The following is a 24,456-nucleotide window of genomic DNA, read 5'->3' on the forward strand; positions in this document are numbered from 1 at the left end:
AGGGAGAACATGCAGACTCCGCACAGACAGTAGGTGACCCAAGCCGGGAATCAAACCCAAGTCCCTGGTGCTGTGGGGCAGCAGTGCAGCCCACTGTGCTGCCCCAGGTGATTGCGGCAATGAACTGTTATGTGTCCAGCTCCACCGAGGAACAGAGAGTGGTTATATCTGTATAGGTTTGGATCTTCCAGCTGTATTTCAGGACCAAAATCAGAGATTTCCAACTTCTTTGTATAAGAAAAGAGACAAAGCGCTGGGAATAGTAACAGATGATAGGGTGCATGGCTCAAGGGATCTTTAGTATTGTTATCATTTCTCACTTTATCGGACTATTTCCATTAGGACTGTTTCAGATCCACTGCAAGTCAGCCACAAGAGAAGGACACCCTGTAAAGTGTTGAATTGTGGCTGTGATCTTTGGAACAATGATACGAAGACAATATAGCACAGATGCATCTTTAGAACAATGGAAATATCAGAAAGATAAAAGTAGGATTGTACTCGGTTGCGATTCCTAATTTTAATGCTGTTCGTGACTTTGATTAGCAAGCAGGCAAACTTTCCCTTGATAGGTCACTGACAAAAATTTCCGCTGCTTTTTTGCTTTGTAAATGCGGGGCTTAGACTCATATTTACTGACTTTGTTACAAATACAGAACAGGAATCTTGGATGTTTACAGTCAGTTGTATCAAGTTTGAATGTTCTGGCTGCCAAATCACCGATCGTTTGTATCTGTGCACACTCAAGCATGGTGCCATTTGACTCATGGCCAATGGAAAGAGTGTCGTTGTGGAGAAGCAGTGATCGAGACAATGTAAGACCTGCAGCATTGTAATATATTACAGGCTTCACTCTTGGTTTATCATTTAAATGTTCTGTGGAATGTGAAACTGTGATGTACAAAACAGAAACTGGAATTTTTCCGTCCTGCCCATCTCAGGAATCGTAGCAGGCGGAGGGTTGGGGGGGAGGGGTGGGGGGAGGGGTGGGGGGAGGCGGAACCATGCAAAGGTCCATTGACTTTGCCGAGATTTTCTTGTTTTGGGATAAATGCAACCAGAAAATCCCACCCAGACAGTCTCACTTCCAACTCACAATGAATGTCCAATTAGAGGATCTCACTTGGGCATCAGTCAGAATTGTCAGATTAATCAGAGCAACATTCCAGTTGTTAAGGATGGTGGCAGTTCAGCCAGGATTTCAGCTCCTGATCACTACTCAATGGCTACAGGCAGAGATGTTTTTCTTAAGTTTATTTATTAGTGCCACAAATAGGTTTACATTAACACTGCAATGAAGTTACTGTGAAACTCCCCTAGTTGCCACACTCCAGCACCTGTTCAGGTAAACTGAGGGAGAATTTAGCATGGCCAATGCACCTAACCAGCACGTCTTTTGCACTGTGGAAGGAAACCAGAGCACCCGGAGGAAACCCATGCAGACACAGGGAGAATGTACAGATTCAACATGGACAGTGATCCAATCAAACCCGGATCCCTGGCGCTGTGAGGTAGCAGTGCTAACAACTGTGCCACTGTGCTGCTCTAATGTGAATGTTATGTGGACATTGATGAGGTAAAGATCATCCTTATTTGTGATCCCTTCTCCTGTGGAGGAACAACTTGCCAACATATGGCATCCTGATATTAGACCTAGCTGGCTGATAACATGATGAAGGTTTTATTTATTCACAAGTAGGGTTACATTCCCAGTGCAATGAAGTTACTGTGAAAATCACCGAGTCGCCACACTCCAGCGCATGTTCTGATACGCTGCGGGAGAATTTAGCATGGCCAATTCACCTAACCTGCATATCTTTGGAGTGTGGGAGGAAACCGGAGCACCCAGAGGAAACCCATGCAGACACAGGGAGAATGTGCAGATTCCGCACAGAATTGAACTCGGGTCCTTGGCACTGTGGGGCAGCAGTGCTAATCACTATGCCATCGTGCCTGACTGATTGTGAGCATTGCTTCAAAACCACAACCGATGGGAGTTGTGCTGACATCAAGGAGAAACTTTCCCACATGTCCTGAATTTTGAATCGGAGATAAGGAACACCCACTTGATTGAGAAACCAGAGAACAAATATGATGTAGAGGTGACAAAACTGGAAGAACAATTTTATTTAAAAATTGATACCCCTTCAACTATTACATTCTAAATTGATCAAAGAAGGTAAAATGTTTGCATGCATTGGATGCATCAAGATTTGATGACCAAAAAATATAGTGTAAAGCTTTGGAGAAAATTAATGATCAGGAATGAAAACATTGTAGGATGGGAATAAAAACGATAGCCAATAATGCGACACGTAGGAGGAGATGGAAACAGCAAGATTGTAGCAGAAAATTCACTGAAAGCTGCCATCAGTTTCCAGTCCACAATACCAGAAAATGGCATCTTTCTAAAGGTTAAGATATTCACTGCACAATCCGATAGTTGTGGATCTGAATCCCTAACGTCTGATTCTCTAATCCGCCGGTTACACATTTGATGAGTTTCATTACCCAGCTAGACTGCTTTGTTGAGGGAGGGCAAAATGGCACAGAGCTGTCTTGTCCTTATGGCAGATGTTCCTTCCAAAGACACATATAACACTCAGACTGTCAGAGGCACAGGGAATTTACTGTTCAAGCAGGCTGGAATAAAGGCAACTGGAGATAGAACTGAAAAGAGACTGGTGCAAAATACCTTAAATAAAGAGAATGCTTTAGATCAGACAATTCTCTTGCAAAGTTACTGAACTGACCACAGATTATATAATAATCTATAATAATCTGTACTGTGGCACAGTGGTTAGTACTGCTGTCGATGCCAGGGCCCAGGCTCAATTTTGGCCTTGGCTGACCAAGTGGAGTTTACACATTCTCCCCGTGTCTGCGTGAGTTTCCTCCTATACTCCAAAGATGTGTGCATTAGGTTGATTGGCCATACTAAGTTGCTCTTTAGTGTCAGGGGAATTAGGAGGGTAAACATGTGGGATTATGGAGATAGGACTGGATGGGATTGTTGTCAGTGCAGGCTCAAAGGCCCAAATGGCCTCCTTCTGCACTGTAAGTATTCTATTCTATTTTATAATTTTCTCCAACATCCATTCATTAAGATTTACATGTTATGGATGGTTAAAGGCAAGATGAAACATCATTCTTCTATATTTTTCTTCAACCGTTTTATTCTCACTTTTCCCATAATCTTTTGTCCTTTTCCAGGATCTCACATTCCAAAAATAGTTTTTTTTACTTCTCTCAATGGTGGCACTTCTCACATCATGTCTTGTCGGATATGACACATATAACGTTCTGTTAATAGCCAAAAGGCTTGGGGATTGCATGTTATATACTTATTAACACAGGTGAAGCTACTCCTGAAACCTAATAGAAGTTGAGATTGTCATTGTTTATACAATAACTTGTGCATACATTTGTAGAAATCTTGCAGTGTAGCTATAATAACAAAGTCCTAAAACATTGTTAGCTGTACTTCCTAACTCTGCTAAACAAATTTAAGATACATTAATGCACACAGTTGCTATTAATTATTCTTTTATTGGGTGCTTAAACACCTGTAAAAAGGCAAATGCTCAAATGTAACCACAATTTCCATCTTACCTCATCACAGCAATGATATGACTATATAAACAGTAAGACTTAGAGCAGAATTTAAGGTTGGGGACAGGTATCTCATCCATTGACTGGAAAACTGGTGGGAGTCCCACCACATGAGAATTGAGTGTCTATCAAGCTCTTAACCTTAATGTCAGGCCTTCCCTAGGATTCTCGGCCTTTTGGCTAATGTCTAGCATCAGATCAAGCCTAAAATAGGGTCCAATTCCTCATCTTGTCAACTTGGATCTTGTTTTTCTCTCTTGAGGGGGCCATCAATTAGACTCAATCGGAATTTGTATTTGGTTTTTGGACCAAGCAGGGGATGGATTTAGGTTTGCCCAGTCCATTCTGACCATTGACTTTATAACTTGAAGGATGGAGTAAAGATTTTTTTTAAAAAACCCACAAGGTTGGAATCCCGCCTCTGAGAGTTGGCAGCCAATCAGAGGCTGGGCAGCTCTTCATTGTCCATCAGCACCACCAGGAGCAGTGGCTGCTGCCGGTAATACACCCAATAGAGGTCTAGGAGTTTTGAGGGACCCAAGCCACAGGTGATTGAGGGCGGAATGGGGGTTTCTGGGAGGGGATGACTGGCTGGGAGGAGGGCACAAGATCAGAAAAAAAGAACAGGGGTCGGAATTCAGCATCCGCTCCCGCCCACTTCCAGATGTTGGGTAAAGGCAGTAAAAAATAGACCACCAGCCCTTCTCCCTCCCTGGAATGGGTGAGTTGTCTCTTGAGGATAGGCCAGCTATGTTTGCATCCAGTAGAAATGAGAAGAGTAAGAGGTGGCTTGATCAAAACCTTTAAGATCCTTAGGAGTCTTGACAAGATGGAAAGGATGTTTCCTCTTGACAGAAACTCCAGAGCCAGAGACCATTGTTTAAAAGTAAAGGGTAGCTCACTTAAGACAGAGATAAGGAGAAATTTATCCTCTCAGAGGATGGAGAATATCTGGAGCTAACTTCCTCAAAAGTCAGTGGAAGCATAGTCTTCAAATATTTTTAAGGCTGCGCGACATAGATTCTCGATTAACAAGGGGATGAAACACTATCGGGGTAGGCAGGAATATGGTGTTGAAGTTACAGTAAGATCAGCCAGGAATCAGGCTCAAGGGGCCTAGTGGTCTCTCCTGCTCCTAATCTGTGTGTTTGTACGTAAGTCTGCAAGAAAACTCAACAGGGTTTCAGGTTCCTCTTGTGAAGACCTCAACTGCCAGTCATTGGTTGAGTACCAATGGTGGCAGAATGAGGCCCTTGAGTGGGCATTAATGAACTGCCCATTTAAGGGCCTCAATTAGCATCTGGGCAGGAAATCTATCCATGAACCTTCCTGGCGTGGTCCTAACTAGACCACATTGCAACCCTCCCTCCCCCACCCCGATTAAACGCCCCTTGCCTCCAAAACTGCCACCGGGAGGGGGTATTAAATTTTGCTCATAGCCAGGATGTGCCACAGTGGATACCTCTTGCTATTATAATCAAAATTTATGCCTGTGAGCATAAATATTTCCAAGGTAAATAGTCATTTAGTAATAAAGAATGAGAGTAATGCTGGAAAAAAAGGCATTCATCATGCACTCATCAGGACAGACAAGATACCTGTGCGACAGACAGTAGTAGAGAACTCATTGGATGATTTCTCAAATCTGCCAATAGGTTGAGAAAATCTGTAAATATGTTCTTTAGTAGTCTGATAAGTCCTCGGAGGTGAAAGTCCCTTCACCGGAATTCCTTTATTTACAAGACCCAACAATACGATAGAGGGTGCAGCCTACATCAGAAGTACAAAGGAACGGACTCATAAGAACATAAGAAATAGGAGCAGGAGTAGGCCATCTAGCCCTTCGAGCCTGCCCCGCCATTCAATAAGATCATGGCTGATCTGTCGTGGCTCAGTTCCGCATTCCCGCCCTCTCCCCATAACCTTTAATCCCCTCTCTTATCAAAAACCCATCAACCCGCGTCTTAAAAATATTTAGCGAGGTAGCCTCCACCACTTCAACGGGCAGAGAATTCCAGAGATTCACCACCGTTTGGGTGAAGAAGTTCCTCCTCAATTCCGTTCTAAACCACCCCCCCTTTATCTTGAGGCTGTGCCCCCAGTCCTATTATCCTTTCTGAGCGGGAAGAGTCTCTCCACCTCTATCCTATCCATCCCATTCATCATCTTATACGTCTCAATGAGATCTCCCCTCATTCTTCTAAACTCTAACGAGTACAAGCCTAGTTTATTCAGCCTCTCCTCATAGCTCAACCCCCTCAACTCCGGTATCAGCCTAGTAAACCTCCTCTGCACTCCCTCCAAGGCCAAAATATCCTTGCGTAAGTACGGTGCCCAAAACTGCACACAGTACTCCAGTTGCGGCCTCACCAATGCCCTATACAGCCGCAGCAAGACCTCCCTACTTTTATATTCAATCCCCCTCGCTATGAAGGCCAGCATCCCATTCGCCTTCCTGATCACCTGCTGCACCTGCAAGCTGGGTTTTTGCGACTCATGCACAAGGACCCCGAGGTCCCTCTGCACCGTCGCCTGCTGCAGTTTTTCGCCACTTAAGTAATATTCCTTCCTACCATTATTCCTACCAAAGTGGACCACCTCGCACTTGCCAACATTAAATTCCATTTGCCATTTCCTGGCCCATTCGCCCAGCCTATCTAGATCCTTCTGTAGACTCTCCACACCCTCCGCACAATTTGCCTTTCCTCCAATCTTGGTATCATCAGCAAATTTCGACACCATACACTCGGTTCCCTCCTCCAGATCATCTATATAAATGGTAAATAGCTGAGGCCCCAGCACCGACCCCTGGGGCACTCCACTAGTCACCAACCGCCAATCCGAATAGCACCCATTGACCCCCACTCTCTGCCTCCTATTTGACAACCAATCCTCTATCCACGCTAACATCCTACCCCCAACTCCATGTCCCCTGACCTTCTGCAATAACCTCTTGTGAGGTACCTTGTCAAACGCCTTCTGAAAATCCAGAAAGACCACATCCACCGGCTCTCCTCTATCCACCACCCTAGACACATCCTCATAGAACTCCAGTAAATTTGTCAGACATGACTTCCCTTTAACGAAACCGTGCTGCGTCTGCTCTATCAAGCAATTCCTCTCAAAATGCCTCGCTATTTCCTCCTTGATGATGGATTCTAACATTTTACTTACAACAGACGTTAAACTAACCGGCCTATAATTCCCTGCCTTTTGCCTGGCACCCTTCTTAAACAACAGTGTAACATTAGCCGTTTTCCAATCTTCCGGCACTTACCCGGAATCCAGCGACGTCTGGAAAATAACCACCAAGGCATCCACTATCACCTCCGCCATTTCTTTCAGAACCCTCGGATGCATTCCATCCGGTCCTGGCGACTTGTCCACAATCAGTCCCTCCAGTCTGTCGAGCACCTCCTCTCTAGTAACATTAATGTCATTGAGACCCTCCAGTCCTACCACCTTTCCATCTCTAACACCTGGCAAATTATTCACGTCCTCCTCCGTGAAGACAGAAACAAAAAAGTTATTCAGGACCTCAGCCATATCCCCATCCCCTACCACTAAGTCCCCCTTCTAAGGGACCAATGTTCACCCTAGCCAGCCTCTTCCTTTTTATATATTTATAAAAACTCTTGCTATCCTTTTTTATATTAAGCGCTAGCCCAGCTTCATAGTTTCTCCTACCCTTCTTTATCATCTTCTTTGTCAATCTTTGTTGACATTTAAACCTCTCCCAATCCTCTTCTCGCCCACTACTCTTTGCTACTCTAAACGCCTCCGCTTTTAATTTAACACTTTCCTTCACCTCCTTCGTTATCCACGGCTTATTACCTCTCCTCCTATGGTCCTTTTTGACCATCGGAATAAATTTCTGCTGAGCACCAAGAAAGATCTCCTTAAAGATCCTCCACTGCTCCTCAGCAGATCTACCTTCCAACGCGCTCCCCCAGTCCACATTCGCCAATTCTTCTCTCATCCTACCGTACTCCCCTCTGTTTAAACAAAGGACGCGCGTCCGGGAACCCACTTTCTCCTCCTCCATCTGCACCAGAAACTCTACCATACAATGATCACTCTCCCCAAGAGGATCCTTCACTGCAAGGTCCCTAATTCTACCCGCCTCATTACATAACACCAGATCCAAGATAGCTCGCTCCCTCGTCAGCTCCAACACACACTGTTCGAGGAAACTATCCCGGCAGCATTCCTCGAGCCCATCGCGTCCAACATGGGTCAACCAATCTATATGTAGATTGAAATCCCCCATAACTACGGCCATCCCATTCCTGCACGCCGCACTTATTTGCGTGTTAACAGCCCGCCCCACCTCCAGATCATTATTCGGGGGTCTATAGACGACACCCACCAGCATCTTCCTCCCTTTGCTGTTCCTAATCTCTACCCACAACGATTCCATTTTCTGCTCCTTGGCTCCAATATCATCCCTTGCTACCACCCTGATGCTATCCTTAATCAGCAGAGCTACGCCCCCCCCCTTTTCCCTCCTGCCTATCCTTCCTAAACACTTGATACCCCTGGACATTCAGCTCCCAGTCCCTGTCACCTTGCAGCCACGTCTCTGTAATGGCCACCAGATCATATCCATTTGTGCTGATCTGCGCCACCAGCTCATCCACTTTATTCCGAATGCTTCGTGCATTCAGGTAAAGTGCCTTCATCCCAGCCTTCACCTGGACCCTATTTGCCGTAACGCCACCAACCATACTCACGCCCCCTACTCCCTCTATTATTGGGACATCCTTGGCCTCTTCCTTTACCTGTACCTTCTCCTCAACTTTAGCCCCCGTAACGTCACCTACCCTCGCACCCTCCCCCCCCCCAGTTAGTTTAAAGCCCTGTCTACAGTCCTCTTTACTCTATTCGCCAGCACTCTGGTCCCAGCACGGTTCAGACCAACCCCATCCCGCCTGAACAGGTCCCACCTACCCCAATACTGATGCCAATGCCCCATAAATTCAAACCCATTCCTCCCACACCAATCCCTGAGCCACCCATTCACTTCCTTAATCCTATCTACCCTACACCCGTCTGCACTCGGTTCAGGCAGTAGCCCAGAGATAACTACCTTGTCGGTTCTACTCTTTAATTCCATTCCCAGCTTCTCATACTCCCTCCCCAGATCCTCAGTTCGCATTTTGCCTATGTCATTGGCACCCACATGTACCACAACGACCGGATTCTCACCCTCCCACTCCAGGTTCCTCTGCAGCCCAGATGCGACATCCCGGACCCGAGCACCAGGCAGACAACACACCCTTCTGTGCACTTTGTCATTGTGACAAAGGACAGTGTCAATACCCTTCACCCCACTATCCCCAATCACTACTACGTTCCTTTTCACCTTCTCCTTGCCTATGTCCTGCTGCATCACTGTACCGTGTGCAGTTTGCTCACCAACCTCACCTCCCTCGTCCTCGTCCACACTGGAAGCAAGAGCCTCAAACCTGTTATGCAGATTGAGAGGCTGAGGCCTCCTCTCCCCCCCTCCTTCCTCCTCTCCCCACCCTCCTTTCTCCTCTCAGCAGCCCCCTCTTGTTCCTGACCCTTAGAGTTAGCCAGTCTTGGGGGGGTGGATGTCACTTGCACCTCATTGACAATGGCACCCTCTCTCCCCTTGATGAGCCTCAGTGTCTGTAGCTCAGAGGCCAGCTCATTTACCCTGAGCTGGAGCTCCTCCAGCAACCTGCACTTACTGCAGACATGGTCACTGGGATGAACCCTAGGGTCCACCAGTTCCCACATCATACAGAAACAACACATCACATGCCCCTCCATTATTCACTGTAGTAGTATTGAAAATTTCAACACTAACTTACCTGGCCCTCTTTCTCCCAAGCCCTTTGCTCCTAAGCCCTAATAGCTCACTCTGCTTCCCCCTCACTCCACTGCCCGCTCCGACGCTGCCCGCTGTCTACACCAGGCCTCTTTTTAAACCTGGCGCTGATTAAAGCTTGCTCCCCCACAACTCCCTTTTAACCACACCCTCAGAATTCTTAAAGAGGTAAATACAAAAAGCCCGCAAAAATGCTTTTAAATGATTTAAACAGTTCTACAAGGAACAAAGTGCTTTAAACTTAAATTTAAACAGGTTTTTAACAGGTAAATTCTTATCTCTCTCTCTCTGCTCCTTCACTCCTCTGCTCCAGCAAACTCTCCTGTTTAAGTACAGAGCCTGGGGTTCCCAGATTACGTTCTTTAAATAGGGAGTTCATATTCAAACAGGCCAACTTGAATTGTCTGGTTAAAGTCATGACAATTACTTTATCTATCCTCCAAAACAAAATGCTGCCCATCAAACCAAAAGAATGAACAATGTGGTAAATTAATTTCAGTACCATTACAAAGGCCGTACATCCCAGTGACTCGACAGACTGGAGAGGCTGATTGTGGACAAGTCGCCAGGACCGGATGGAATGCATCCGAGGGTTCTGAAAGAAATGGCGGAGGTGATAGTGGATGCCTTGGTGGTTATTTTCCAGACGTCGCTGGATTCCGGGGAAGTGCCGGAAGATTGGAAAACGGCTAATGTTATGCCGTTGTTTAAGAAGGGTGCCAGGCAAAAGGCAGGGAATTATAAGCCGGTTAGTTTAACGTCTGTTGTAGGTAAAATGTTAGAATCCGTCATTAAGCAGGAAATTGCGAGGCATCTTGAGGGGAACTGCTTGATAGAGCAGACGCAGCACGGTTTCGTTAAAGGGAAGTCGTGTCTGACAAATTTACTGGGGTTCTATGAGGATGTGTCTAGGGCGGTGGATAGAGGAGAGCCGGTGGATGTGGTCTTCCTTGATTTTCAGAAGGCGATGACAAGGTACCTCACAAGAGGTTATTGCAGAAGGTCAGGGGACAGGGAGTTGGGGGTAGGGTGTTAGCGTGGATAGAGGATTGGTTGTCAAATAGGAGGCAGAGAGTGGGGGTCAATGGGTGCGATTCGGATTGGCGGATGGTGACTAGTGGAGTGCCCCAGGGGTCGGTGCTGGGGCCTCAGCTATTTACCATTTATATAGATGATCTGGAGGAGGGAACCGAGTGTAGGGTGTCGAAATTTGCTGATGACACCAAGATTAGAGGAAAGGCAAATTGTGCGGAGGGTGTGGAGAGTCTACAGAAGGATCTAGATAGGCTGGGCGAATGGGCCAGGAACTGGCAAATGGAATTTAATGTTGGCAAGTGTGAGGTGGTCCACTTTGGTAGGAATAATGGTAGGAAGGAATATTACTTACGTGGCGAAAAACTGCAGCAGGCGACGGTGCAGAGGGACCTCGGGGTCCTTGTGCATGAGTCGCAAAAACCCAGCTTGCAGGTGCAGCAGGTGGTCAGGAAGGCGAATGGGATGCTGGCCTTCATAGCGAGGGGGATTGAATATAAAAGTAGGGAGGTCTTGCTGCAGCTGTATAGGGCATTGGTGAGGCCGCAGCTGGAGTACTGTGTGCAGTTTTGGGCGCCGTACTTATGCAAGGATATTTTGGCCTTGGAGGGAGTGCAGAGGAGGTTTACTAGGAGTTGAGGGGGTTGAGCTATGAGGAGAGGCTGAAGAAATTAGGCTTGTACTCGTTAGAGTTTAGAAGAATGAGGGGAGATCTCATTGAGACGTATAAGATGATGAATGGGATGGATAGGATAGAGGTGGAGAGACTCTTCCCGCTCAGAAAGGATAGTAGGACTAGGGGGCACAGCCTCAAGATAAAGGGGGGGGGGGCGGTTTAGAACGGAGTTGAGGAGGAACTTCTTCACTCAAAGGGTGGTGAATCTCTGGAATTCTCTGCCCGTTGAAGTGGTGGAGGCTACCTCGCTAAATATTTTTAAGACGCGGGTTGATGGGTTTTGATAAGAGAGGGGATTAAGGGTTATGGGGAGAGGGCGCGAATGTGGAACTGAGCCACGACAGATCAGCCATGATCTTATTGAATGGCGGGGCAGGCTCAAAGGGCTAGATGGCCTACTCCTGCTCCTATTTCTTATGTTCTTATGTTCTTATGACTGGTGGATTTTATCAAACGCCATGTCCCTTCTGCTGCTGACAACAGGCAAAGTACTGACCACATCCAACCAGTCTGTATGTGCAAAGCTCCCAACACAGTCTCCAACATTACATGTGATTTGGTAATTGGATAACACTTGCTAAACAATTCTGTTTGAGCAAAGAATTACACTGAAAATCAATTTAAGATAGTTGCATGGTAGAAGCCACATATATTCACACACGTGGCCCTGTGCTTTGCAGACAAAAGAAACATGTCTGCACATTCAGTGGAATAAAAGATTGGAGGTTAATCATTCCCTGGCTTGTTTCCCAGGACGCTGCCTAGACCAATCAGATTAACCTGCTCGGTTTGATTTTGAACAAAGCTGGGGGGTTTAATTAATCCATGCTGCTCTTCCACCAATCAAAGGCCTGCTTGCCAACTAATCATCACTCTCTAATCATGCAAAATGAATTGTCGTTCACCCATTACTGTTGGTAATTTCTTGTGAGCTATCCTGATGAGTGCAGGATTAAAAACTTTGATAGCACGTCTAATTTTTTCAGCAAAATTCTAGATAGCAACATTGAAGCTGACCAGCCAAATACACTTGTCCTTCCCAGAGCTGTTACAAAACAATGATTAAATCAAGTGACCAGCTCCAAAAACGACTTTTACAGCTTGTGCCCAGTTATCCATTACCTCTCCTATAGACTGGAGAAAGTTCAACCATTCATCCAGTGGCCACTGTAATCAAGTTACACTTACTCTTCATAGTCACTGGATTCTGGCAGCTATGGAAAAAGATGGGTGGCTGAGGTTATGTCACATAGTTTGGTCTCTTTTAACAGTTAGTTTTTACTCCATTTCCTGTAATAAAAACCTTCAGATTTATTGAATTGTATAATCAGGTAGAATGTTATATCTAGCTGAATCAGAAAATCTACAGTGCAGAATGATGCCATTTAACCCATCGAGCCTGCACAGACAACAATCCCACCCAGACCCTATCCCTGTAACAGCAAGCATTTACCCTGATAATCCCCCTGGCGTTGTGGGGCAATTTAGCATGGCCAATCAACCTATGATGTGGGTATGCCGGCGTTGGACTGGCGTAAACACAGTAAAAAGTCTGACAACACCAGGTTTTAGTCCAACCTATTTATTTGATAATATACTCACTAGCTTTCGGTATGCTCTGTCTGAGGCCAGAACTCTCCATTCACCTGATGAAGGGGGTAACCCCGAAAGCTAGTGAGTATATTATCAAATAAATAGGTTGGACTAAAACCTGGTGTTGTCAGACAATCAACCTAAGCCACACATCTTTGGAGTGTGGGAGGGAACCGAAGCACCCAGAAGAAACCCACACAGACACAGGGAGAAAATGCAAACTCCACACAGGCAGTCACCCGAGGCCAGAATCAAACCCTGGGTCCCTGGAGCTGTGAGGCAACATTGCTAACCACTACCCACTAATTGTACTGTATGTGATTAGTCTCAATAATTAAGGCTCCTGACAGTGTGTTTAAATGATGCCATCTTTGCAGGGGCAATAGCCAGACATGAGATGGAAATGATCATAATTCATTGACTTCTGATCATCACTCTTGTTCTCTCACATTTTTCTGAATGATTACGCAGTGAAGTACTAAGTCCAGCTTTCATATCATAGAATCATAGACTTCCTACAGAAGGAAACCATTTGGCCCATCGAGCCTGCACTGACAACAATCCCACCCAGGCCTATTACCGTAACCCTACATATTTACTTTGCTTATCTCCCTGATGCTAAGGGGCATTTTTTTTTCTTTTAGCATGGCCAATCAACCTAATTTCCACATCTTTGGATTTAATTGCTAGTTAATTCAAATCATATTTCGCTCTGCATGTAATCAAATCTGGATTGAACATCTTTCCCATTTTCCCAATCCTATGGCAAACCTGACGGAGTAAGTGCAAAGCACAACATCTTCACTGTAGCTTCATTGTGGTCATACATTCATCATGACACAAAGTATGTCTGTGATAATTTATAATCCTTTATTGTGTGCATATTTTAACTGAACTCATCTGGACCGCCAACCTCTTAGGGTGAATCACCAATTACCAAAATTAAGCACAATTCAGGACAGATCAACATAATCCAATTTCTACTTTTCAGTAAAGAGCGAATGTATTCTCAAATATGTTCCTCACCATTATCACCGTTCCTTTACAGATGCAGGGATAAAATTTTGGAATTTCCTCCCTAACAGTACTGTGAGTAAACCCACATTACTGAACTGCGACATTTCAAAAGGGCAGCTAACCACCACCTTCTCAAGGGCAACTAGGGATGAGCAATAAATGATGGCCAGCCAGCGACACCCATATCCCATGAATTAATAAAAAAACTCCATTGGTTTCCATTTCTCTTCCCATACTGAGTGGTGCGCTAAGCAAACTTTTGTCTGTTTCCAAAGCTAGTAATTCCTGGAACAGATCACTAGTCAGAGCTTATAACTTGAGGGATGCCACTCCACATCAAGTGTAGCTGACCAGGTGTCTTTCACACTCTCAGTGCCAGCCATTGGCATGTATGTAAGGATTTGCAGATTGACACTCGACCTGTTTCACTGCATTGTGAACACACCTTCCTTGCCCATTAAGTCCTGGAGTGGAACTCAAACTCAGAGCTTCTGGCTCAGAGGCAAGAACGCTACCCATTGCACCTTAAGACTTCCTTTTTGATTTGATTTACTATTGCCACAACTACTGATGTACAATAAAAAAATTTTTTGCGCACAAAGCATACCATTCATAGAAAAGAAGAGAGTGCAGAATGTAATGTTACAATCATAGCTAGAGTGTAGAGAAAGATCAACTTAATGCGAGGTAGGTCCATTCAAAAGTCTGATGGAAAGACCAATGAATTATAACTTGAATCAAAGAGCAATTCCATCCAAAGCTGAAATTGCTTTTTTGCTGCAGATTGTGTTGATAAAGCTGAGAACATGAGAGGGATGTGCAGTCAGACTGTGACAGTTATTTATTCTGTAAGTCTCCTCTCTACTGCTGCATAGATGGCTTCATTTAAACAAACTTGGGATCCTGCACTGTTAAATCTAATGATATTCAGTAAAATCACCTTCATCAGTGATTTCCAGACATTTACACTGCTTGCAAACTAAGTTTGTTTTACCATTTGCTGCACACAGTTCTTCTTCAAAGGGTTGCCACCGAGAAACAGAGATATGACTGGAGACGCAACTCCGAATTTCATTGGAAAATGTTTTCAATTTTAGTTCACAGGGAAGGTAAAAAAAAAACACCGCAACAGATGTAGCACCTACTGAAATGCAAAATTGTCCTGACACCTAGCATGATAGAATTTCAGCAGACTTTTTACCTCGGGACTTAGTTCTGGAAAAAAAAGCTCCACACCACAGTAACAGCGCTCCCATTTTAACTGCCAATTAGCAACTCAATGCAATTTCGAAACGAGACAAACTGATGAGCATTTGTGTAGCAGCTGTCACACGAAGCTGCTTCGGAAATAAAACCATTCCCCTCACCCGGGATGGGTTGCTGCAGATTGCGGGTTTTCCATTTCGGAGTGTCGCAGTGGATCAATGCGAAAGTAATGCCCCCAGTGCAAGTACTGAATCACATTACACACATCAATGGTTGACCAGTCTGATAATGCTTGCTAGATGTGGACTGAAACATCGGCATGAGAATTACAAAGAAAATATTAAACTGCATGCTAAGGGTAGCACACACTGTCCCCAAGAATTTTCACTTAATAAATCTTTCTCTGATTTTATTTTGTTCTTACTGAAATATTTGTAGATTATTAACATAATATACTAGTAACAATGCTAACTATTTATATATATATGTAGTCTTCGCAACGTATGCAATAAAATAAAGCAATGTATTGCTAACTCGTGCAGTATAATAGAGCTTTGTACCCCTACCCATACAAGAAAACTTAGCAATTCACCCCCTAACCCATTCATTAGCTTTTATATTGAGGCTTCTACCCAGCAAGAGCAGTGGGAGTAAAATCCTGACAAACGCACAAAGCTGTGACATTGCGAGTTCTGATAAGGAGAACTTCCACGCTGTTTCTGTGCGTCAACGAGCACACAGATAATTCCAAATCCCCGCAGTAAGCGGCTAAGAGAGGCAGAAATCCCACTGGACGGTCTGTGATGTCTCTATCCCAAACAAAAGAAGCAGAAGAATGTAAACAGTCCTGTTATTAAACATACGAGCACTAAGCAACGGTGGGTTATGCAAAGTCCTGGCTAAGTTCGACAATTTATTACTGCGAACGAAACAGAGCTTGACATTGATGAGACACTACACAAAATCCAGCAATATTCAGATGCATCAGTTTAATTGCAGTTAAATAAGCCCCATTTGCTCATTGGATATCTTGTTCCCTTCAGCAGAAAGCACCACAATCAGAGGAAATTAAAATTACTTCAATTAGCCATGCAAATCCTACCATCACAAAATGAATTTCAAATTAGACTGTGGTAGCAAGTTGTCTATATTCCCTATTTATGAAAACCTGGAAATAAATGGGAGTCATTAATTGTTGTCAGTGCAATATATTCCTTGTTAAACACTCATAACTCATAGGCTGCCCTTATCAGAAGAAGCTCCTTTGAAAATCATATGTCCTTGGAATTAAATCAAGTGTCATATCCTTCATTCTTCAAAGAACACTAATTCCAATCTCCTTATAGCCCTCATATGTATTCGATTATATATTTGATGGCATTTAATTCCATTCTTTGAAGAAAGTAGCTTGCAGATATTTTGAATGGAACATTAGAACTCTGTTCCTGCTCAAATTGTAATAAAATCCAAATGGATTTAATTTTGGCACTGTCAGCCAAACGGGAAGCTTTGAAATCAAAAGCAGTGATTGAATTTTTCAAGAAACATTTCAAATAAACTGATATACTGCAGTGTTGTGTTCTATTCAACAACACCTTTCCAACAGTTCCTTAAAGCGTGAGTTGCAAAATGTTTTTATTCAAATGTGAAATAAAAGACATTTTCATTTTAATTTCAATGACTGATGAAATTGAGAGCTTTGTAATCATATGTTTACATTCGCAAAATTAAACTGCTCCTGCTCTGTTACCCTCAACACTCCTTGAACTTCCAGTGTAACCCAATTTGTTTTCCTTTGTCTCACCTCCAGGACTCCTAGTTTGAACCCAATCGTTATTGAAGGAAAATGTTCCACCAGTGCTCAAATATCTATCTTCAGCATGAAGGGAGGTGATGACCTAGTGATATTATGGCTAGGCTATTAGTCCAGAAATTCAACTAATGTTCTGGGGACACAGGTTCAAATCCTGCCACTGCAGATGATGGAATTTGAATTCAATAACAAATTTCTGGAATTACGAATCTACTGATGATCATGAAACCATTGTCAATTGTTGGAAAAACTCATCTGGTTCACTAATGCCCTTTAAGGAAGGAAATCTGCCACTCTTACCCAGTCTAGTCTACATGCAACTCCAGGACCACAGCAATGTGGTTGACTGTCAACTGCTTTCCAACTGCAACTTGGGATGGGCAATAAATACCGTCCAACTAGCAATGCCCCCATGTCTCACAAATGAATTAAAAATGTTCAGCCATTCAAAATTGTACCGGTTGAATCAGTGTCCACAGGTGACTGAAATGAGTTTCTACAGAGGAATAATTGTGCCAATCTGCATAGCGTCTGTAAAGAACTGCTTTGGCTCAGAAGTCCCGCACATCTGACTGGCACTGCAGGCTGTAATTTTGGTGGAAAAATTACAATTTTTGACAAGGGGAGTTCTACAGAAATGTTGTAACGAGCCTAAAAATTGTATGAAAAAATATCTCACAGCCTGATACACCTGAGGGAACACCTTCATTAGCCATAAATACTTGTGTGAAGTAGGAACTTTCCCAGCTTGACTCTTTTGAAAACACTGCAGTAGAGAACATTTAGAAACATAGAAACATAAAAACTAGAAGCAGGAGTTGGCCGTTTGGCTCTTTGAGCCTGCTCCATCATTCATTTTGATCATGGCTGATCATCGAATTCAATATCCCGATCCCCCCTTCATCCCATATCCCTTGATCTGTTTAAACCCAAGAGCTATATCTAATTTCTTCTTGAAATCAGACATTTTGGCCTCAACTACATTCTGCAGTAGCGAATTCCACACTTCCACCACCCACTGGGTGTCACCAGGTAGGCCAGCATTTGTTGCCTATCCCTAATTGTCCTTGAGAAGGTGGTGTTGATCCACCTTCTTGAGTCACTGCAGTCTGTCTGGTGTATGTACACCCACAGCGCTGTTAGGAAGGGAAGTCGCAGGATTCTGAGCCAGTGACGGTGAAGGAACAGTGATATAGTTCCAAATCTTAGGCTGTGTGGTTTGGTGGGAGGGTGAGTTTAGATGTGGTGGCATTTCCATGAGTCTGCTAGCCTTGTTCTTCTAGGTGGCAGAGGTCGCAGGTTTGGAAGATGCCGCTAAAGGAGCATCTTGTTGATGGCACACACTGCTGCCGCTGGTCTGGCAAGGATGGGCTCTGGCTGCCAATCTAACTATGAATTCCAAGAAATTGCTAGAGTTGCATTGAAAATAGAAATTAATCTTGCACCATCCATTTAGGGCTGGGTAATTCATGTAAAGACCTGTTATTGTCCTGATAGGACATTCAACCTTGGAAGCCTGGAAAGAGAATAATTGAAGTTGCAGATTGTGGCTTCCGTGGATAGTAAACTGGTCCTATAGATTCTTCAAATTTTATATTCATCTATTCTTAAAAGCTTTTCCTTGCTGCCCTATCTGTTTCTCCACCTCCCTTAATCCAATATTTCTTACCTTTATTCCTTTTTGCCTAACTAATTTTCCTCAAAATCACTCCAGTCTCTCTCCTTAAAATCCATGAGTTATTGGACTCGGTGTTTAGACAGTGCTAGATGCCCTTTTGATCTCACAAGATAGTTATCAATTCACGTCTTCAGCAAAATAATGAGGGTGATCTTGAACTCGTCCTCTCTGTCCACAGGATCAGCGGCAGCAGGAGCTCAAGATCTGGTGAAACTCAGAAACACACTAAGAAGTCTCGCAAACACCAGGTTAAAGTCCAACAGGTTTATTTGGCAGCAAAAGCCACTAGTTTTTGGAGCGCTTGCTGCTCCTTCATCAGGTGAGTAGGAGTTCTACTCACAAACAGGGCATATAAAGACACAAACTCAATTTACAAAATAATGGTTGGAATGCGAGTCTTTACAGGTAATCAAGTCTTAAAGGTACAGACAATGTGAGTGGAGAAATGGTTAAGCACTGGTTAAAGTGATGTGTATTGTCTCCAGCCAGGACAGTTAGTGAGATTTTGCAAGCCCAGGCAAGTTGTGGGGGTTACAGGTAGTGTGACATGAACCCAAGATCCAGGTTGAGGCCGTTTGTGTCTTTATATGCCCTGTTTGTGAATAGAATTCCCACTCACCAGATGAAGGAGCTGCAAGCACTCCAAAAGCTAGTGGCTTTTGCTACCAAATAAACCTGTTGGACTTTAACCTGGTGTTGTGAGATCTCTTACTGTGTTTACCCCAGTCCAACGCCGGCATCTCCATATCATGAAACGCAGAAACCCAGAAACTTTGATTTTCACTGCCCCTCGTTGGTGATGTAATCAGGTTCATGCCAATAACAAATCTGATTAGAACACATACATTTTATTATAATTAAAGACCCCTCCACCAAATATTCCCCCCATCTGTATTTTCAAATCTTGGTGAGGTAAAGTTATGGAGAGGGTGTGGGAGCTATGGGGATGACGGCTAGGCTATTTGGACAGGTGGGGAGGGTTCTGATGCTGCAATGACTGTTGGCAGTTGTGAGGGGGAGGGAATTGGGGGGAGGGCAGAGAGAGAGGGAGAGAGGGGTAATGATGGCTTTGATTGCAGTAGGCGAGATATTCCGGCATTGATCATGAGGGGGTGGGGAAGGGGTGTTGGGGGGGCGGGATGCCAGCTTTGATTGTTAGGGCGGGGAGTAGGGAGTCCCTGAGACCTCCATGGTGGCTATTTTTTCTTCTGATCGAGGCATCATTTCGGCATGTTTAAGCCCACCCCTCAGCATGACAACGTGAAATACATACCCTTTTGTTTTGACAAAATGGTGAGAATATTCCGTCTCAAGCTGGCACTTTGCCATTTCTTGGTACGATTCCACACAATGTGACTTGAAGAGTGAGGGACAGAACACAATTCCTTGCTCACCCTGAATTGTTTGGCTATGTGGCAATTCCTGGGCTAATGTGTAAATGAAGTGATGCCCTATCACACCAACAATCTCACCAATGCCAGATCTTATGTTCTTATGTTCTTCTAGCACAGTGAAAGTGATGTTCCTGTAATATTGCCACCTTCAGATCCATAATTCAATGTGCATAATCTGTTAAACCAAGGCATGGGTGGCATGGTGACACAGTGGTTAGCTCTGCTGCGCTCACAGTGCCAGGGTCCCGGGTTCAATTCTCAGCTTGGGTCACTGTCTGTGTGGAGTTTGCACATTCTCCCCATGTCTGCAAGGGTTTCCTTCACATTCCAAAAGATGTGCGGGTTAGGTGCATCGGCCGTGCTAAATTCACCCTCAGTGAACTTGAACAGGCACCGGAGTGTCGTGACTAGGGGATTTTCACAGTAGCCTCATTGCAGTGTTAATATAAGCCTACATCTGAGACTAATAAATAAACGTTAACTTAATTGGTGATTATGAAAATTAGTTCAACCAGTGTCAATTTGCAAGATGGCTAACATTGCACAGAGATAGTTGTAGCACAATGATCTAATGTCCATCTGTGACTTCAAATCACAAGTGTTCCTACATTCAGAAACAATGTCGGGGCAATGAAAAAGTGCTTCTTCTTCCTACCGTCACAGCTCCCCACCTTCCCCACCAACAGCCGAGCAAGCAATTCCTTTGTTCCACCTATTGTACCCTCTCTTAGGAAGTGGGAATGCAATACTCTCAAGTGTCTAGTTATGCTGCCCTTAGTTAAGGTACCTGGAGATTAGTCAGCCCTGGCCTTGCATGTAAATTGTGCTGAGTGAAACATTTTCAAATTGTATCATTTGACTGGCGAGCAAAGCACATTTTAATAATTCACACAAATGAATTGCAGGGGAGATAATGATGACTAAAATAAAACAGAATATAGCTTTGTACTTGGAACAGCTTTTGAAAGGCTCAGTTAACACTTCTGTGATCAAAGCCAACTCTTCATTTTCTTGCACAGATTACTTCCATTGCTATGTACCATATTTCATCACTGCTTAAGGTTTAAGTTTTTTTATTAATGTCACAAGTAGGTTTATATTAACATTGCAATGAAGTTACTGTGAAAACCCCTTAGTCTCCACACTCTGGCTCCTGTACGGGTACACTGAGAGAAAATTTAGCAAGGCCAATGCGCCTAACCAGCACGTCTTTCAGACTTTGGGAGGAAAGAGGAGCACCCGGAGGAAACCCACGCAGACATGGGGAGAATGTACAGACAGTGACCCAAGCTGGGAATCGGACCCCAGTCCCTGGCGCTGTGAGGCAGCAGTGTTAACCACTAAGCCACCATTCCATCCTTAGAACTGTGGTTTCCTGCTGTATAAATGTGGCAACTATTAAATTATTTCATTATACTACAAACATAGAAGATTCAGCAAGACATGGAAGAAAATGTAACACCCATATTGAAGTTAGACTAGTATTTGCATTTGCTAGAAGAAAAATATTCCTTATTTGTAATTTAGTAACCTGCCCAACACAAACTATTCAGTTCCAAGTCACAGTTGAAAAGCTTATGCTTTTTTAAGAATGGTCATGAATACAATGATCATCAACATGTATTAGGCAAAGCTTGAGTACCACATCCTGTGTTAATAGCTTTAATCAGGATGATCACAGGGAGAAGGAGGAAGAAAGCACCACTGATTTATGAAACAGGGCATGAGGCTGAACATGCCAGACCTTGCTAACATAAAATGAATCACTGATGTTGAGACACAAGATTAATTTCAATGTTTCACTTAAATGATTACCTGCTAGGTATCACGCTGCATTTAATTAATATGATAGTATTTCCATAATATACTGTGTGATCTTTAAATGTAACAAGTGTCGAGTGTCACAGGGGCTGGGGCCTCAACTGTTCACAATCCCTATCCATGGCTTAGATGACAGGACCAAATGTATAGTTTGTTAGATTTACTGATGATGCAAAGATAGGTGGGACAGTAAGATGGGAAGAAGGCATAAGGAGTCTGCATAGGTGTGAGTGGGCAAAAATATGGCAAAAGTATAATGGGGGAAAATGTGAATTTGTTCACTTTGGCAGGACAGACTTTGGAGAGTCAGGAGATGACTTACTCTCTGCAGAACTCTCAACCTCTGACATGCACTTCCAACCAATATATGAAGGTGGCTCATCCAGTTCAGTTTCTAATTAATGGTAACCCCTAGGATGTTGATAGTGGGAATTTAGTGGTGATGTTGAATGTCAAAGTGCAATGGTTAGATTCTGTCTTGGTGGAGATGGTCATAGTCTGGTACTTGTGTGGCATGAATGTTAGTTGCCACTTATCAGCTGAAGCCGGAAATTATCTCGGTCTTGCTGCATTTGGACAGGGGCTGCATCAGTATCTGAGGAATCGGGCAATCACCAGCAAACATCCCCACTTCTGAAGAAAGGTCATTAATTTAACAGCTGAAGATGTGTGGGACTAGGACACTACCCTGAGGAACTTCTGTCCTGAGAGTGAGCTGATTGACCTCCAACAGCCACAACCATCTTTCTTCATGCTAGCTATGACACCAATCATTGGAGAGACCCCCCCCACCCCCTCACCACCACACACACCCAGATTCCAATTAACTCCAGTTTTACCACACTCAGTCAAATGCAGCCTTAATGTCAAGGGCAATCACTCGCACCTCTGGCATTCAGCTCTTTTGATGTGGGTATGCCGGCGTTGGACTGGCGTAAACACAGTAAAAAGTCTGACAACACCAGGTTTTAGTCCAACCTATTTATTTGATAATATACTCACAAGCTTTCGAGGGACACCCTCTTCGTCAGGTGAATGGAGAGTTCTGGCCTCAGACAGAGCATATAAAGCACAGACAGTTTAGAGATTACTGATTAGAATGCGAATCTTTACACCTAACCTGCTGTTCAAGACCTGAAGTGGCTGATAATGTGAGTGGAAGGAGCACTGATCACAGTTTAAAGAGATGTGTATTGTCTCCAGACAGTACAGTAAGTGAGGTTTTGCAAACCCAGGCAAGTCACGGGGGTTACAGATAGTGCGACATGAACCCAAGATCCCTGTTGAGACCGTCCTCATGTGTGCGGAACTTGGCTATCAGTCTCTGTTCAGCGACTCTGCGCTGTCGTGTGTCATGAAGGCCGCCTTGGAGAATGCTTACCCGAAGGTCAGAGGCTGAATGCCCATGACCACTGAAGTGTTTGCCAACAGGAAGGGAACAGTCTTGCCTGGTGACTGTCGAGCGATGTTCATTCATCCGTTGTCGTAGCGTCTGCATGGTCTCCCCAATGTACCATGCTTCGGGACATCCTTTCTTGCAACGTATCAGGTAGACAATGTTGGCCGAGTTGCAAGAATATTTACCATGTACCTGGTGGACGGTATTCTCACGTGTGATGATGGTACAGCCTAAGAGGAAGGAATCCAATTGGACTCCTCCGGAAGGCCGCTGCCCTCGACTGGACTTGTATGCCCAAACCATCAGGAGGTGCGTTAACACCAGATTCGTCAGCCGCACTCACAAGACAGCCCCGAACATCACCCAAGCACAACGCAACGCCATCCACGCTCTCAAGACAAACCGCAACATTGTCATCAAACCAGCAGACAAAGGAGGGGCCATCATCATACTGAACAGAACGGATTACTGTAAAGAAGTGTACCGACAACTAAACAATGAGGAACACTACAGACAATTACCCACAGATCCGACCAAAGAACACACTCGTCAACTCAACAATCTGATCAAGACCTTTGATCCGGACCTTCAGAGCACCCTCCGTGCTCTCATTCCACGTACTCCCCGCATTGGAGATCTCTACTGCCTCCCAAAGATACACAAGGCAAACACACCTGGCCGTCCCATCGTATCGGGCAATGGAACTCTGTGTGAGAACCTCTCCGGCTACGTCGAGGGCATCCTGAAACCCATTGTACAAAGAACCCCCAGCTTTTGTCGCGACACTACGGACTTCCTACTGAAACTCAGCACACATGGAACAGTTGAACCAGGGACACTCCTCGTCACAATGGATGTCTCAGCGCTCTACACCAACATCCCCCACAACGATGGCATTGCTGCGACTGCCTCAGTACTCAATGCTGACAACTGCCAGTTTCCAGATGCAATTTTACAACTCATCCGCTTTATCCTGGACCACAATGTCTTCACCTTCAACAACCAGTTTTTCATCCAGACACATGGAACAGCCATGGGGACCAAATTTGCACCTCAATACGCCAACATCTTCATGCACAGGTTCGAACAAGACTTCTTCACTGCACAGAATCTTCAACCGATGCTGTACACTAGATACATCGATGACATTTTCTTCCTTTGGCCTCATGGTGAACAATCACTGAAACAACTATATGATGATATCAACAAATTCCACCCCACCATCAGACTCACCATGGACTATTCCCCAGAATCAGCTGCATTCTTGGACACACGCATCTCCATTAAGGACGGTCACCTCAGCACCTCACTGTACCGCAAGCCCACAGACAATCTCACAATGCTCCACTTCTCCAGTT

The sequence above is a fragment of the Carcharhinus amblyrhynchos genome, chromosome 21, assembly GCF_965287045.1.
Source record: "Carcharhinus amblyrhynchos chromosome 21, sCarAmb.v2.hapA, whole genome shotgun sequence".
Lineage (NCBI taxonomy): Eukaryota > Metazoa > Chordata > Chondrichthyes > Carcharhiniformes > Carcharhinidae > Carcharhinus > Carcharhinus amblyrhynchos.